The sequence below is a fragment of the Labrus mixtus genome, chromosome 21 (assembly GCF_963584025.1).
Source record: "Labrus mixtus chromosome 21, fLabMix1.1, whole genome shotgun sequence".
NCBI classification, from domain to species: Eukaryota; Metazoa; Chordata; class Actinopteri; order Labriformes; family Labridae; genus Labrus; species Labrus mixtus.
Window position 1 is genome coordinate 1,992,882 of NC_083632.1, and position 16,832 is coordinate 2,009,713.

The window sequence follows — 16,832 nt, forward strand, 5'->3', positions numbered from 1 at the left end:
AGTTAAAGTCAGAACGACTCTTTGAAACCTGATCTGGGTCATTAAATCCAATGATTGCACACGGTGATAACCTGCAGAATTTTGTTGAAGTCTGATTTTTGTTAAGGGTTTCTTTTTTAAAGTTAGAAGTTAGTTCAGGTTTGTGTTTTGGTGCTGAACTGTTCCTGAACTCCTCAGCACCACAGTTTCTTCAGAGGTCAAACTCTTCAAGTCCAGCTGAGATTAAACAGCTGCAGAAAACACATCAGATCTCTTAATTACTCATCTGTCCAGCACTCTAATTTGGAGGAAAAATCAATACTTTGTTTCTTTTAGAGGATTGTAAGGTCCGTCAGACAAATGCTTAGTCCACCACAACCGACTAGATAATGAACTAAATTAATTTTTTTCACATTCATGGTCCTCAGGGGATGAATCCCACTGACTGTCGTGATGCTTTGAGGTTTCCATTTTACATTTTTGGAGAAATGTCTCAACAGTTACGGGATGGTTTTTCCTTAAATCAAATATATCCCATGGCTCCCGGAGGATGAATCACAATAACTGTGATACTCAGATTTTCCCATTTGGTTTCTTTATCAAATATTGAGGAGAGACAGCTTCATTTAAATCACAGAGTTCAAACACAGAGGCAATTAAGAAGCCTCAGATATTAAAAAACATTAAAGGCAGGGTTGGTAATTTCATCCAGATCCACTTTTTCAGATTTTGGTTGAAATTGTCTTTAGGTCCTGACAGAAATTAATAACTCGTGTTCTCTGAAAAAGGAACAAAGAAAATCCTTCATCTGTATCAGTTGTAAGTCTGTAAAAACTTCAACCAATGTCTGCCACGAGGTACCAATCTGATGAACCAATCACACGCCTCCCTGTCTCCCTGCTCGTTCTCTACCGCTTGCGTGCACAAGCCCACACTCAAAGCATGAGCTGACGTCCACTTCTGGACCAATGGCGCTTGTGCATGTGAGTGAGGGGGCGTGGCTTTTGAGGGAGCACAGAGGGGAGGGGGTGGGTGCAGACGGGGCACTGAGGGAATGCCACTTTCAAAATCATGCTAGTTTTCGAAAATTACTAATCCTGCCTTTCAGGATAAAAAAAACCCATAATAAAGCAATGAGTGCTTAAAAAAAAAGAGGGCACCGATAGCCTAGCGGTTATGTCCCGTGTCCCATGTACTGAGGCTATAGTCCTCGTCTCGGCGGCTGTGGGTTCAAATCTGACCTCAACCCTGTTAAGACACTGTTGTATTCCTACAGTCAGATTCTCCTGAAGATTCTGGGAGGTCTCGTTTGTTGAGACAGTTAAATATGATCCTCTAAGTCCCATTTGGAGCAGTAAACCCCTTTTTTAATTGAAACACGATTAGATGCAAAAAAACAACAACAAGTTGATTGATAATCACAGAGTGGACTTCACAACTCTGGGAAGTCTTCAGGGTGGCATCTCTTTTTCTTTTCGCTGTGAAGCAAACAGTAGAATGTTGTTTATGTTTGAAAGTTAAGCACCAGGAATGTGACCCTGCATGTATTCGATTGACCCCGACTGGACCGCAGCAGCTATGTTTTGTTATTTGTTGTTCATCCGCCCGTCCCTTCTTTTGTGAACACCATAACTCAAGAATGCCCGGAGGGAGTTTCTTCATGTTTGGTACAAACCTCATCTTTGACTTAATGATAAACTGATGACATTGTGATGGTCAAAGTTTTAACACGGAGGTCTTTGTGATCTTGAAGAGAAACAGAAACAATTGGCAGTAATGCAAACATCTGTGTGCTAAATGGACTTGAACTTGTATCGTTCTGTTCTCGTCTTCTGACTAAACAAAGCGCTTTTACACCGCAGGTCACACCTCCACTTTCACACACTGATGGTAGAGGCTGCCGAGTGAAGTGACCATCAGAAGTAACTGATCCATTCACACACATTCATACGACGAAGCAGTGGGAGTTACCCAGGGACACATTGGACATGTAGCTGCAGAAGTTGGGGATTGAACCCCCGACATTCTGGTTGACAAGCGACTCTATCAACTGAGCCACAGTATGCTTATTAAAATGATTGCCTTTTTATCGAGATAGGACAGTTCACAGAGTCGTAAACAGGGAGAGAGAGAGAGTGGGGGGAATGACATGTGGGAAATGGAGCCACAGGTCAGACTCGAACCCGGGCCTTCCGCTTCAAGGACCACTTCCCTCTGTACATAGGGTGGCCAAACTAACCACAAGGCCCTATTTCACACCCATGTTGTGAAGGATAAAATGATGAAAGGATGACATTTTGTTCCAAAGGAATTCCCTCTCTGGAAATAAATCCTGAATGTTATGAACCCCATAACTCAAAAACAGACGGGAGATTTGGGCGCCGACTTGGAGAACAAGACTAACCGAACTGTCAACTTGAAATGAAATCTTCTTTGTCCTTTAGCTTTTAGCTTCAGCAACATCCATATTTAAAAAAACCCTCTCCTCTCCTGTGTCTTCTATTGGAACAATCTTTATTGCCCAAGCATGTGAACACATAAATGTGATTTGACTCCTCACAGCAGCACGTGAACAACAACAAGCTTAAGTCAAATCAATTTGAATGATATCTCCGTATCAGAAATCTGCCTGCAGGCAGCGACGAGAGCGAGAGGTTAGAGTGGTTATTATTCTGAATGATTATGGTTGGTGGAGGAGGTCATTCTTGTCTCGTGCAGAGCTTCAGTCAACATTAGGGTTTAAAAATTTTCCCGAAAATTAGATGGATCAGGTTCCCGGGAAAAGACGACCAATTTCCCGGGAATGGTTAGTTCTTTATTATGGAATGGTTAGTTCTTTATTATGGAATGGTTAGTTCTTTATTATCCAGGTTCAAACCTGGGCCATAAGGCAGGTAGCTGAGATTATTTGTAGTCTTATCCCTCGTCTAATGACCGTGAGTGGACTCTCTGTGATAATGTTCTTATGAATGTTGAGTTTCGATGGCTTTCCCACGGGTATGAAACAGATTACCGCCTGAACGGCCAAACAAACATCCACCCATGGATGGATAGAGCAACACTGGACGCAGCATTGTTCATTCCTCTCGAGACACTTTGGGAAAAACCAAAAACCCATGCCCACTGTAGGGGAAATCAATCAGCATCCCAATCTGCAGCCAAGTGCTGAAATGATCTCCAAATATCAATAGCTAGCTTTAGCATTTTATATCAGCAAGTCATGTTATTGTTTCAGGCTTTTTTTCTACCAGAAAGAAAAGTAAACTAACAAACTGATATAGACAGTCCAAGAAATAAGGCCAGAATAATTTGAGTATTTTGCAGATAAAGAAGGAGCAATCATGTTTCCTTTAACCCCGCCTCCTATTCCCCTAACACTGAGAATAATGTATTCCCGATTCAAACTTTACAACCTTTACAGCCGTTGATTTAAAAAAGGTTATTTAGGTGTTTGCTGTGGGAAGTGGTGGAAAAACTACCTGTGAGTTCTTAGATATCTCTTAATCTTTATCAGAGTCATTAAATGAATGAAACGTCTTTTAGGACCCAGAAGCGTTAAGACCCAGAAGTTGTAATGACACAATTATTCCACTCCTGCTTCCTGTGGCCTTTGTTCAACCACATGAAAGTGTTTGGTTAACATGAGTCTGCAGGGCTGAGTCTTACACTGAGGCTGCTGAAGTCACATGTCCATGTTGTTTTTTTGGTATTTTTTTGGCTTGAGGAGGAGCTAACATTTTGAATGGAATAGAATAAAAATTACTTTATTACTACATAAACGCACTTAAAACACAACACATACGTTATAAAAACAGACTTAAAATAGAGCTTTTAAGGTGTGGTTTCATCTCTTTGTGTAGCAACTTTAGCATCGGCTAACGACAATCACAGCAGGAATCATGACATACAAACGTACTCGTTTTCAGCCCAACGCAGTAATGACAAAAAAATATGCAAATCAGGGGAAATTCATCTCAAATAAATTCCTTCATGGTCAGATGGGAAGACAGATTAAACAGGCATGCCTGCTGTTGTCATGGAGATTTAGGAATCAGCTCGTGGCTCAGCTCTCACTGTGTGAGTGTGTGCAGTATATTGTTTGACTGCAGCTTTCTGAAACACGTTCTGCAGACGACTCGTAGATTTCTGCTGTCAATCAAGCTGTCAATCTATGAACAGCTTAAAAATGTGACCTCCAAATGTGACTAAAGGTCATTCATCATCACTGCTAACACAACTCTGTCTGTCTGTCTGCACTGTGACTCCGTGACCCCCCGAGCTCAGCTGTCAATCAAACATACACCACCCACAGTCTGCAGCAGCATCTACTGTATTTATGATTACACATTCTGTGTCTGCCTTTAGTCATTGAATCAAATGTTAATAGTACATTTCAAAACCTATCTAAGAATCAGTGTTTGCATACAAAGAGGTATTAATCGAGCTGCGAGGCACCACCCACCAATCCATCCATCCATCTGTCCATTTTCTTCCACTTATCCAAGGTCGGGTCACGGCCTACTATATCAACCCAGACTTCCCTCTCCTCAGCAACGTTTTCTCGCTCCTCCTGGGGGATTCTGAGGCGTTCCCAGGCTAGACGGGATATATAATCCCTCCAGCGATCTCTGGGTCTATGCAGGGTCTCCTCTTAGTTTGGCGTTGCAAAGGAAGATGTCCAGGAGGCATTCTAATCAGATCCCCAAACCACCTCAACTGGCTCCTTTTAGATGCAAAGGAGTAACAGCTATACTCTGAGCGAGGCCCCACTTAGATAAAAAAAATCAGTTTTTAAGATAGGCAACAACTACAACGTGGTAAACACAAACAATGTGCCCATTGTTATCATGACAGATATATCAGTGGTGACATAGAAGTAAAAAATGTGAACTATAATAAACACAAAAAACATGATTTTCAGGAAAAATTCAGTTAAACTCAATTTCTCAATTTATGGAATGACATACATGTTACCCTCACCCCCTCATCCCTCAAAACAGAAAATGTGAAAAAAAAAACTAAATGACAGCATGAGAATAAAACATAGCCCATAAAAACAGAACCAAACCCACAGATATTTGTTTGTGATATATTACAGCGAGAGTGGAACGCAGTTGTGGGTTGTTAACGTTTTCCCCACGGGAAAAACCACAAGAAATCGATTAGATGGGAGGGCGGTAAAACAAAACTAGTGTTGGGCAAGAATAAAACAGGATTTCTAAACTAAATAATGCACCGATAAGGAGGAACTGAACCACTGACTAAGTGTTTGTGGAGAACCAGGAAACACTTAACAAAAGAACACTGGCTGCCTGGGAGCCCTTCAGACCGGACACAAAAGGCTGGAGTAGAATCAAACTACCCAACACCACAAGCTACACTCTAGAGAGACGAGCAGGACTGAGCACTTCAACAGAAAGGTTTTGTTGGTGCAGACTGACACACAGCACAGGCTCAGTCCACATGTAGGCAGGTTTTTTAAAATGTATCTTTTTCTGTGAGTTTTGACCTTTTGTACGCAAACTGCGTTCAAGGTCAAAGGTGAAAAGTTACCTTTTGTAAAACTCCTTCCATTTTGAATTTTTTCAGAAACTCTGTTTAGGGTGTTTTTATGTGTAGACGGGGAAAACTGAGTTTTTGTCACAGGTTGGTCTTCCGTTTGGTTTCGTCGTGCGTCGCTGCCACTTTAGTTTCCATAAGATTAGAGAGATGGCAGACGTCACCAAACTAGCGCTGGTGCTAACGATGCTAACTGGACTTTTCACATGCTCACACATACATACACAGTTACTCTCCCACTATGTGGACGAGCAGAGACGCCTGATTGGACGACTTTGTAAATTAAATGGTCAAAGCAGAGGAATGGCGAGAACATTTTTGCATGACAAGGACATCGTAGTTGACTTGGCGTGCTCATGACAGCCGTTTTGCATTTTCATGTGGACGAAGATGTTAGTATGTGTATCACGGCTGTGGCTCAGCTGGTACAGTCGGCCGTCTCTCGACTGAAAGGTCAAGGGTTCGATCCCCTGCTCCTGCAGACTCTTAACCCTGAGTTGCTCCCGCTGCTTCTTCAGCGGTGTACAAATGTGTTTGAATGGGATTAGTTACTTCTGATGGACTCTTTACATAACAACCTCTACCATCAGTGTGTGAATGTGTAGGTGTGACCTGCTCAAGTCCATTTAAGGTCAATGTTAAAGTCCATTTAACATTGACCATTTATCAACCGGGATTAAATACCCGCCTTTGTAGGGACTAGGCCACAGACACTACAAGAGATAAACACCGGAATAACCTCTCACTACCTCTAGAGGTGAGATAATGTGTCAGCACAAAGCACAAGAGTATATACAGCATAATCTCCCCCCACCTGGTCTAAATCAGGGCCAATCAGCTGACTCTGCAGTGCGTTGATTCACTCACCAACCCCAGCGAGTAGCAGGTGTGAGTACCCTGACACACAGGTGAATTATAAAACAGCTAATATGAGGACGAGTTGAGTCCAGATCAGGAGTTCCAGCTTAAATCCGCCTGCACATTTTCATTCCCATCAGTTCCCATTGAGCTTCAGATGTGTTTCTGTTGCATGCTCAGTCGCTCCTCCTGAAACCGGAAAGAGCGACGGCGAGCACGTCAGATTATGTGCAGCCCTGCAGGAGGACTTTGAACGCACATGTTAACATAGTGAGGATAATATAATCCACATTACTCAGTGACACTCAAACCTCCCAGCATCTTCAAACCAAAGAGGATGAAGAAGCAGAGTGAATGATTGATTAGCGCCTTCAGGGCAGAGCGAGTATAACATGTTGTTTGTTTGTACACAGAAGATCCAAAACTTGGCCCCGCCTCCCAGCCTCAATGACATCATCAGCTTCCTCTTTGATGCACTCATACAGCCTGTCACCTTGGGGCTATGTTTTTTTTTTATAAAGAGCCCCTCCTCACTGACTTTTAGCTCTCATCAACATCTCAAACACTGAAAAAAATCAAATCCAGTGACAGGCACCTCCTCACATTTCTACTGGCTCATAACGGATGATTGACAGGGACAATATCAATATTTTATGAGTCTATAATTGAAAGCTTTGTACTCAATCAGCCTTTAACCTTCCACTGATCCCTTTATTATGAGATAATATATCCTAATGATGACCTGCAGAACTCATTACTGGAAATGGAAATGCATTCCATTGGTGATTGCTTTGGTTCTGTAGAACTTTAGGTTTTTATTTGATACAAAATACTTAAAGGTATCACGTGATTTAAAACCATTCTCCATTAGTTTATTCCTTTTTCTTTTTCTAAAGATTTGGTATTTTCAGACAGATTTTTATTATGCCCCGGGTTCACCTGTGTTTTTTTCTGCACCAGGGTCCATTTAAAAAAAATTTCATGAGGAGAGACTGTTTGCAGCAGCAGGCAGCCGCCCGGAGAGAAAGCCCGGCTACAAGCATCTTTTTTTACCTAGTGCTTCGCCTTTTTATTCGGCCGCTTTGAACACTCTTTCCCAAATATATATGATATTCCCTACATATTTGCTGCCTGTGGATCGCATCTTGTACCCTACCCCTATTTGCTCCATGTCTGTTGGGGGAAAATAAATCTCAAATATATAAAAAACAGAGCAAAGAAAAGGAGCAGTGTCGGTCATACAGCGCCCGTTGTCAACAGTCTGTTGCCATAGAGACAGGACGGACGTGCAGCGCTTTTCTACCTGGAAAAAATCACTAAGTGGAAATGCTGGGTTTACTCCAGCTTTGTGTAGCCTTACACATAAAACCAACAACATTAACAACATAATTAAATATGCTGAAGAAAATACCAGTGTTAGTGCGCGTGCCCCGTGTATGGAGGCTTTGCTCCTCCAAGCCGGCGGCCAAGGTTCGAATCCCACCTGTGGCTCCTTTCCTGCATGTCATTCCCCACTCTCTCTCTCTCTCTCTCTCTCTCTCCCTGATTTCTGACTCTATCCGCTGTCCTATCTCTACATTAAAGGCACAAAAAATTAAAATAAATTCCTTTGTCTGTACATTTGTATCGGAATCGGATTGGAACCGAAAAAAAGTAGATCGGTGCATCTCTAGGTAAAAAGACGACAATAAGAATCCTCAGATATAAACCGTTTTTGTCAGTCTTAAAACGTGAAATATGTAAGACCAATATCAAACACTAACTTCTGATATTATATCAGTGATCCAGAGTTCACGGAGTGATGGAATCTTTTGTGACTTAAGATCTGCATGTTTGCTGATTTAAAAAAAAAAAAAAGGGACATTTTGCTTCTATAGCAAAAAAAAAGTTTCTACATTCATGTTTAAACTGTTTTTTTTGGGGCATTGTCAAAGTTTAGATTTTACCTCCAGTTACTGCCATGTTATCTCATGTACTGCTGGATATGATTAAAATTCAGTCGTGACTCTTATCAGCGTGGATCTGTGTGATGTGGATCTATGTGGGGCACTGCGGCACTCTGAAGGTAAAACAAACACCAGCAGCCGGGGAAAATACAGTAAACACAATTAGGACAAATTTAGGAGATAAAAGCAAATGTGTTTGTGGGTAATTTAAAACCCCCCTGAGGACCCCCGAGGAGAGGCGGTGCTGTTATTCAACCGAGGCTCGCCAGTAATTTGACACTGCAAGGTTCATTTCACCTTCAGGATTAATATAATCTCTATTCAAGCGAAGCCTAAAAGCCTGCAGAAGACCGCGGAAAGGTCAGAGAGGGGAACGTTTCCGGATGAAGGATCATCATGACGTTTGTACAAAAAAATTAATCTGCATTTTTAGCTTTCCTGAAGGTTGAAATCGTCTGATTGGTCGCTCTGAGATTAAATTCATGAAACACAGAATGGATGCTCTTTAAGGTGTACTTTAAGCAAAAATCTATAATTAATCAGCATTAATATTTGATATTCTCCAGCAACAAGGTGAGAGGAATCAAGGGGACGACAGTTAACAGAGCAGCAACACCTGAGCTGCTCGTTGCAGCGTGCATTTTTCTGTTTATTCCACTCGTCCACAACCTCCCCCAGACTCTTCACAGACGTCAAGTTATTCTCCTCAAGGTCTAACATCCATCGCTCTGAGCTGAAGGTATACCGCTTTGTCGGCATCCAGGAACACTTCATGTGAACTCAAGGCTGAAATTCTTCAACAATAAAATGTGATTAGTAAACACTCCACAGCACATTGAAGTCAGGTACGGTCTGGTCTACAGAGTATACCTTTTTTTGCGCCACCAACTGCCACTATAACCTAACATACTCGATAATTAAATAATAATAATAATTAACTCGATTATTTCTGGGCCTAGTGGTTGTGTACAGAGGATACGGTCATCGTCGCCGTGGGTTCAAATCCAACCTCTGCCCTTTGCTTCATGTCATCCCCCACTGTGGTTCAGTTGGTAGAGTCGGTTGTCTCTCAACCCGAAGGTTGGGGGTTCGATCCCCAGCTCCTGCAGCCACATGTCCAATGTGTCCCTGGGCAAGAAAATTAACCCCAAGTTGCTGCTTTGTGTTAATACTGATGGACTCTTTACACAGCAGCCTCTACCATCAGTGTGTGAATGTGTATGAATGGATGAGTTAATACTGATGGACTCTTTACACAGCAGCCTCTACCATCAGTGTGTGAATGTGTATGAATGGATGAGTTAATACTGATGGACTCTTTACACAGCAGCCTCTACCATCAGTGTGTGAATGTGTATGAATGGATGAGTTAATACTGATGGACTCTTTACTCAGCAGCCTCTACCATCAGTGTGTGAATGTGTATGAATGGATGAGTTAATACTGATGGACTCTTTACACAGCAGCCTCTACCATCAGTGTGTGAATGTGTATGAATGGATGAGTTAATACTGATGGACTCTTTACACAGCAGCCTCTACCATCAGTGTGTGAATGTGTATGAATGGATGAGTTAATACTGATGGACTCTTTACGCAGCAGCCTCTACCATCAGTGTGTGAATGTGTATGAATGGATGAGTTAATACTGATGGACTCTTTACACAGCGGCCTCTACCATCAGTGTGTGAATGTGTGTGAATGGATGAGTTAATACTGATGGACTCTTTACTCAGCAGCCTCTACCATCAGTGTGTGAATGTGTATGAATGGATGAGTTAATACTGATGGACTCTTTACTCAGCAGCCTCTACCATCAGTGTGTGAATGTGTATGAATGGATGAGTTAATACTGATGGACTCTTTACACAGCAGCCTCTACCATCAGTGTGTGAATGTGTATGAATGGATGAGTTAATACTGATGGACTCTTTACACAGCAGCCTCTACCATCAGTGTGTGAATGTGTATGAATGAATGAGTTAATACTGATGGACTCTTTACACAGCAGCCTCTACCATCAGATGAGTTAATACTGATGGACTCTTTACACAGCAGCCTCTACCATCAGATGAGTTAATACTGATGGACTCTTTACACAGCAGCCTCTACCATCAGATGAGTTAATACTGATGGACTCTTTACTCAGCGGCCTCTACCATCAGTGTGTGAATGTGTATGAATGAATGAGTTAATACTGATGGACTCTTTACACAGCAGCCTCTACCATCAGTGTGTGAATGTGTATGAATGGATGAGTTAATACTGATGGACTCTTTACTCAGCAGCCTCTACCATCAGTGTGTGAATGTGTATGAATGGATGAGTTAATACTGATGGACTCTTTACACAGCAGTCTCTACCATCAGTGTGTGAATGTGTATGAATGGATGAGTTAATACTGATGGACTCTTTACTCAGCAGCCTCTACCATCAGTGTGTGAATGTGTATGAATGGATGAGTTAATACTGATGGACTCTTTACTCAGCAGCCTCTACCATCAGTGTGTGAATGTGTATGAATGGATGAGTTAATACTGATGGACTCTTTACTCAGCAGCCTCTACCATCAGTGTGTGAATGTGTATGAATGGATGAGTTAATACTGATGGACTCTTTACACAGCAGTCTCTACCATCAGTGTGTGAATGTGTATGAATGGATGAGTTAATACTGATGGACTCTTTACTCAGCAGCCTCTACCATCAGTGTGTGAATGTGTATGAATGGATGAGTTAATACTGATGGACTCTTTACTCAGCAGCCTCTACCATCAGTGTGTGAATGTGTATGAATGGATGAGTTAATACTGATGGACTCTTTACTCAGCAGCCTCTGCCATCAGTGTGTGAATGTGTATGAATGGATGAGTTAATACTGATGGACTCTTTACTCAGCAGCCTCTACCATCAGTGTGTGAATGTGTAGGTTTGAGCTGCGGTGTAAAAGTTCTTTGAGGAGTCGGAAGACGAGAAAAGAACGATACAAGCTCAAGTCTATTTACCATTTCATTATATCCAGTCTATAATTTATTCATAGTGAAAGGGTTAAATTGAGACGCAGAATCAAACCCTCATATTTGCCGTCAGTCAGTCAGAGAAAGTAAAAAGTCTCCTGCTCATATTCAGTTCTAAATCCCAGCGCACCAGCAGCGTCTCTCCTGCCGGGCTGCTGACAGCGCTGTCAGCCGCCGAGTCAATCACAGCGGTCACACCGGAGCAGAGAGCGTCAGAGCAAGGCCTGCCTCACGCTATCCGGGCGTCACGCTGCCCCTCCGCCGACACTGTCACTCTCCTCTGCCTCAAACACAGACCACAACATCAGCTGTTTGTCCCTCTCCATCTGCTCTGTGTACAACGCCACAGCCGACATATTCTAACTATTTGAATAACCTCATCGTGAAGACTTTATTTTCAGTCTTTGGACAACATTTCTCACCTCTCTCAATAACAGAGTCTAAACTAGAATTTCTCTGTGATTAATAAAGTATTTCAAAATCTAAATTCATTCTTCTAAACACTCCTTAAAGATTACTTCACTATGCTTCTCAGTGTTTGTCATGTACTCTGAATTCCTTAATTTCTTATGTTTCTCTCAAATTCAGTTTAACAACACATTTTATTGAAAAGCATGTTTTGAACATTACAACACTTTCCAGATGAATTCTTGTCTTAATGGGCTGAATATTTCTCGGAGGTGTTGAAAGTATTTTTTCTGAATGAAAGAGTGCTCGCCGTTCTTCACAAACCCCCAAACAGTGACCGGGGAATGTGGAGCTTTCAGGCTGAACGAACTGTAACCTTCACTTTTCGCTCCGTTTCATCAGTAACTGATTTGCTGCCACAGAGACATCCGGCTACTATCAACTCCAGTGTTTCTGTGTAAAATGTTCTCACCAAGCAGCGAAGAAGGGTTAAGGTCTCAGCTGTGAAGGGGAAAAAAAAGAGTTTAAGTTTATTCTGGATTAAAGTCAAATTGTGGATTAAAGCCAAACAGACCTACAAAAATGTTTATTTTCCCCTGATTTTTGCCTCTCAGGCAACGTCTCAGACTGCAGGCTTCAGGCTAACTGAGAATGTATCCCTCCATTATCTATACCCATTTGGGGTCGAGGTAGCTGGAGCCTATCCTGGACTGGTGGCCACCTGATCACAGGGTTGACATATAGAGACTTCACCTGGAGTTTCTCCTGACAGACCCCCGTAGAATTATTTCAGCACCAAGTCTGAGTGAGCTGATGTGAGAACGCAGCAGGATATTCTCCGGAGAATTCACCACGAGCCAATAGGAGGGGGGAATGACTGCTGCACGGTGCATGCAGGGTTAGGTTTCACATTTGTAATGACTTGGAGCTATACAAATAAAGATTGACAGATAGAGCTTTAGATTATAAATAGAATAAGCAGTGTTAACAACAGCTTTATCCTCTGACAAACAAGGATTCAGGGCTGATCTCTGTTAAGTCAAAGTTGGCAGAGGACGCAGAGTGTAAAGTAGTGTTAGCTCAATCAGGACAATGATAAGTGGCTTTAAGTGAGAGCAGGGACACAGTGATGAGTGTGTAGTCTGGCTGGAGGTGTGTGTTCACCGTCCTCACAAGCAGAAACACGATTACTGCACAACTCCTCCTCGCTGCTTGTGCTTGAGTCGTCGGTGCAGAAAGAAAGCTGAGTCTTATTTCAGCTGCAGATCAACTCAGAAAACCCCAAAGACCAATCCATGAAATCCATTACAGACCAGGAGCGGGATCTGAAATTGGATTCTGAAAGTGTCGTCTCTGCTCCAGTTACAGATAACATGAAGGGTCGTGAACTGGAACCAAAACTCTGACAAGCACAAAAAAAAAAAAGCCTGATCTCATCCTGACCTGCCTGAAACAAACTTTATCATCCAAACCTGAACGTTTTTTTTAAAGGAGAAGAATGAACACCTCACAGTATTCAGATCCCTGCATGAATTAAAGTACTCTCAAAAACACTTCAGAGCTCGTTAATTAAAAATATATCAATACAAAAACAACTTTAAACTATTTCTGATCACTTTACAGTAAAGAGGAGAGTCTTCTCTTCACATTCAGAGTCCTCAGGGTGCCAACATGCACATAAAGATGTTTTTTTATATACTTTTATTGCAATACATTAACGTTTCCGATCATTGTACTAACACATATTTGCAACATTTTTTTGGTGGTGAAAAGGAAACAATACATAGAAATATATATGTACACAGTATGCAAATTCAAAATGCATATAACAGAGGCAGCATCCAGAGTGAGCTTTATGCGTCCCTTTTACAAGCATACAGATAGTCAGGTTAAGCATATTGTTAAAGAAATAAAAAAAAAATTAAAAAAAGAAGTAGAAAAGGATTAAATGGAAAAAAAAAAAAAGGATGTTCATAAAGTGAGCTGAAAGTGATAAAAGTCCGACCTTGAGGAGGAGAATTGATTCCTGTGCAGAGTGAGTCGGCTCTCGTTGTTTGTCTTGTCGAACAGAAAAAGAAGCATTTATGTAGTGAGAGGACAATGATCGGCTCCGGTGTTCATCAAAGGACAACAACACTAAAAAGCTCACTAGAAGAAAGAGGCTGAGACGAGGCGACATTAAGAAACACGCTTTAAGAAGAACATCTTCCTCTTCTTATAAAGTTTTCAGTCAGCGGACTGTTTGTACTCGTTAACTTCTCTTCATTTATCTGACAAATGGAGTGCAGGAATAACGAGGTATAGAGTGTCATAACGTCACATCTGCTGATGTACTCTAGTGAAAGTGCTCGCCATCGCATGCCACAGCAGCTGCAGATTCATTATTTGTGACCGACGCAGTCGCAGCTGACACATTGTCCTAAAAATAAACGCTGCTGCTAAAAAAATGCTAAACAGAAGTAAATCCTTTGTGTGCGAGAGCGAGCGTCCCTGCTGTGCTCTGAAGCAGCTCGTCCATGAACCCGGCTGGATTTCCTGAATTAGATTGTGACAAATCCTCCACTTACATCTCTGATCCAGAGAGTGATTTTTGTTTCAGTCTGTGCATCTTTTTTTTTTATCAGATTTGAATTTATCAGAACAAAGCTGACTTTTTAACCCCGTCAGGTCTAAAGCCCTCTCACTGTGATCAGAACTGTTTACATAATCAGTTAATCTCTCTGTCTGATAATGTCTTTATTCAAAGTGTTCGGCTGTGCAGCTCGGAGCACAGATTCCACCCTGTCCTGTAATTCTGCTGCGATCTGGATGTTTTTGTGTGCAATGTCGGAAAAGTCAAGTTAATAGATCCAATATGCAACCAACCGCACTATGATGTGTCATTGCCGTTGCATAGCAACAAACATGCACGCCTAAATAGCCGATGACAGATCATCTCTACTATCAGTGTTTTACGATGTCTGATTTATGTGATGCTCCCTCTAGATGAATCCTCCAGGAACACACGCTGTGCATGGGCAAGTGAACAGCCCATGCCTGTTAACAACGCCCCCCATCTGCACCTATCACTGACCTCAGACCCTTGTCCGACCTTTCCACCTAATTACACCTCATCAGAAGCAGCATCACACAGAGAAGACGACTGCAGCCCTCAACTCGGTTCTCTGGACTTCTGCTTTATCGTTTTATCTTCTGTGCGTCCATGAGACTGTAAGTTCATGCACATTATAGTTCTCCTGTAAACTTTATGTTCTTGTTCTTCCTAATTTGTAGTCGGTACTGCATAGGACCCTGAAAACAACGTGATTACATAAAGTAAAACTTTAATTCAAGATATCCCGCACTGAGTCATGTGCCAAAAGAAATACATATCAACAAACGAGCTGACATAATTATTCTGCTCGATCTTAACAATCAGAAATAAGACCTAATGAGTGTTGTTTCACATTCTGCTGTGAAGATCAGAGAAGACAGACTGAACTTGAGCTGACCTTCTTGCAGGGACTTGAAAGAAGCCTAATTAAAGTGATCAACACGTGCTAATCATGCTAATCATTAGCTGCTCCTATGTAACGATCACAGCTTGTTGTCAAACATATGCAGGAGGGGGGGGGGGGGGCGACAGACGTCCAAGGGGCGCTGTCCAGACCACTCAGCCGCTGACTCATGACGGGGGCCCGCAGCGCCGCACGCCCTGCTACGGGTCCATGACTCAGTCTGGCATTGCTATCTCTGTTGATGCTTGTCTCGTTCCACCCGGAAAACCCTCGTCGCCGATTTGAGTTGAAGCTTGACTTTCCCTTAATGGCCCCCAGAGGAAGGCCACTGGACTTCACCGTGTATGTTGGTGTTTGTGTGTGAGTGCACTTTGTTAATATGGATGCACATAAAGAATTCAGCAGCTGGTTGAGAGCTGTTTGTGAAATAGGCCGAAGAGGAAGCGGAGGAGCAGGCGCTCAGCTTTATTTAGAGCAGTGCTCGCGGTCAGGCGGGTGGCAGAGATCATCGCCCTGCTCGTCCTCCTGCTCACTCACAGGGAATATATTTCTGTATTGAATGAGATGAGCTCAGCAGAGCATTCGTGTGATATGAATTCAAGAATGCATGAAGGGGTGCAGGCTGGGGAAACCAAAAATAGAAAATACCAAAAAAAACAAAAACCTAAAAAGAGATGTTGTGAGCACAGTTTTTACCTCTCTTCTCGTTCTCTTAGACCCAATGGAAACGTAGCATCACCAATACATTTATAATGGTCTTATTTAGGGTCTAATGTGCATAAAAGAAAGCATTTATTAAATCTAAGGAAAAAGATTCAGTTCAGTATGCTTAAAAACACACGGGGGATGTTGTTTTTTATTACTTATCTGTTTGATCATATTCATAGCGTTCAGTCGTGTTGCTGGCGGGGAATACTGAAAGGCAAAAACAGAGTTTAGGAAAGTGGCGGCCACCACTGGACACGCTGTGGAACTGCAGCACAGCCATGTTGATTCTCCGTCTCTTTAAACCAATGCATGTTTACGTCACCTGACTAACTGCAAAAAACAGACATTTAAAGATAAGCTGTACGTTTGAGGCTCTTAAAACCTTGTAGTCTTTACCAGAACTTCACTTTGATGATGTTAGGATACTAAAGGTCACAATGTAGACACCTAACCTTAAGGTTAAAGGTCACATATTCTCCTCCTCTTCAACCAGTGTAAATAAGTGTCAGAGTTCCTCAAATCATGTGTGTGAAGTTTCTTGTTCTAAATCCACTCTGATCCTGTATTTGATCATGTCTATAAACCCCTCTATTTCAGCCCTGCTCAGAACAGGCTGTTTCTGTGTCTGTACCTTTAAATATGTAAATGAGCTGTGTCTGACCACGCCCCCTCTCTGGAAGGTGCTTGGGTGTACTCAGTGCTTTCTCGCTCCATGTCCTATTGTTTACGGTGAGAAGGCAGACTCAGAGGGCAGAACAAACACCTAGCTGTGGGAGTGTCACGCACCTGGGGGAGGGGCTACTGCCCTTTGTGATGTCATGAAGGGAAAATCTCCAAACGGCCTATTTGAGCACACATTTTC

At 42.3% G+C, this 16,832-nt stretch overlaps 1 protein-coding gene across 1 annotated transcript in view; it reads left to right on the top strand.

Moving 5' to 3' along the window:
• Positions 1-16,832, top strand: part of LOC132955156 (corticotropin-releasing factor receptor 1-like) — a 79,939-nt gene that overhangs the window by 14,750 nt on the left and 48,357 nt on the right. The gene's annotated exons all lie outside the window — the stretch shown is intronic.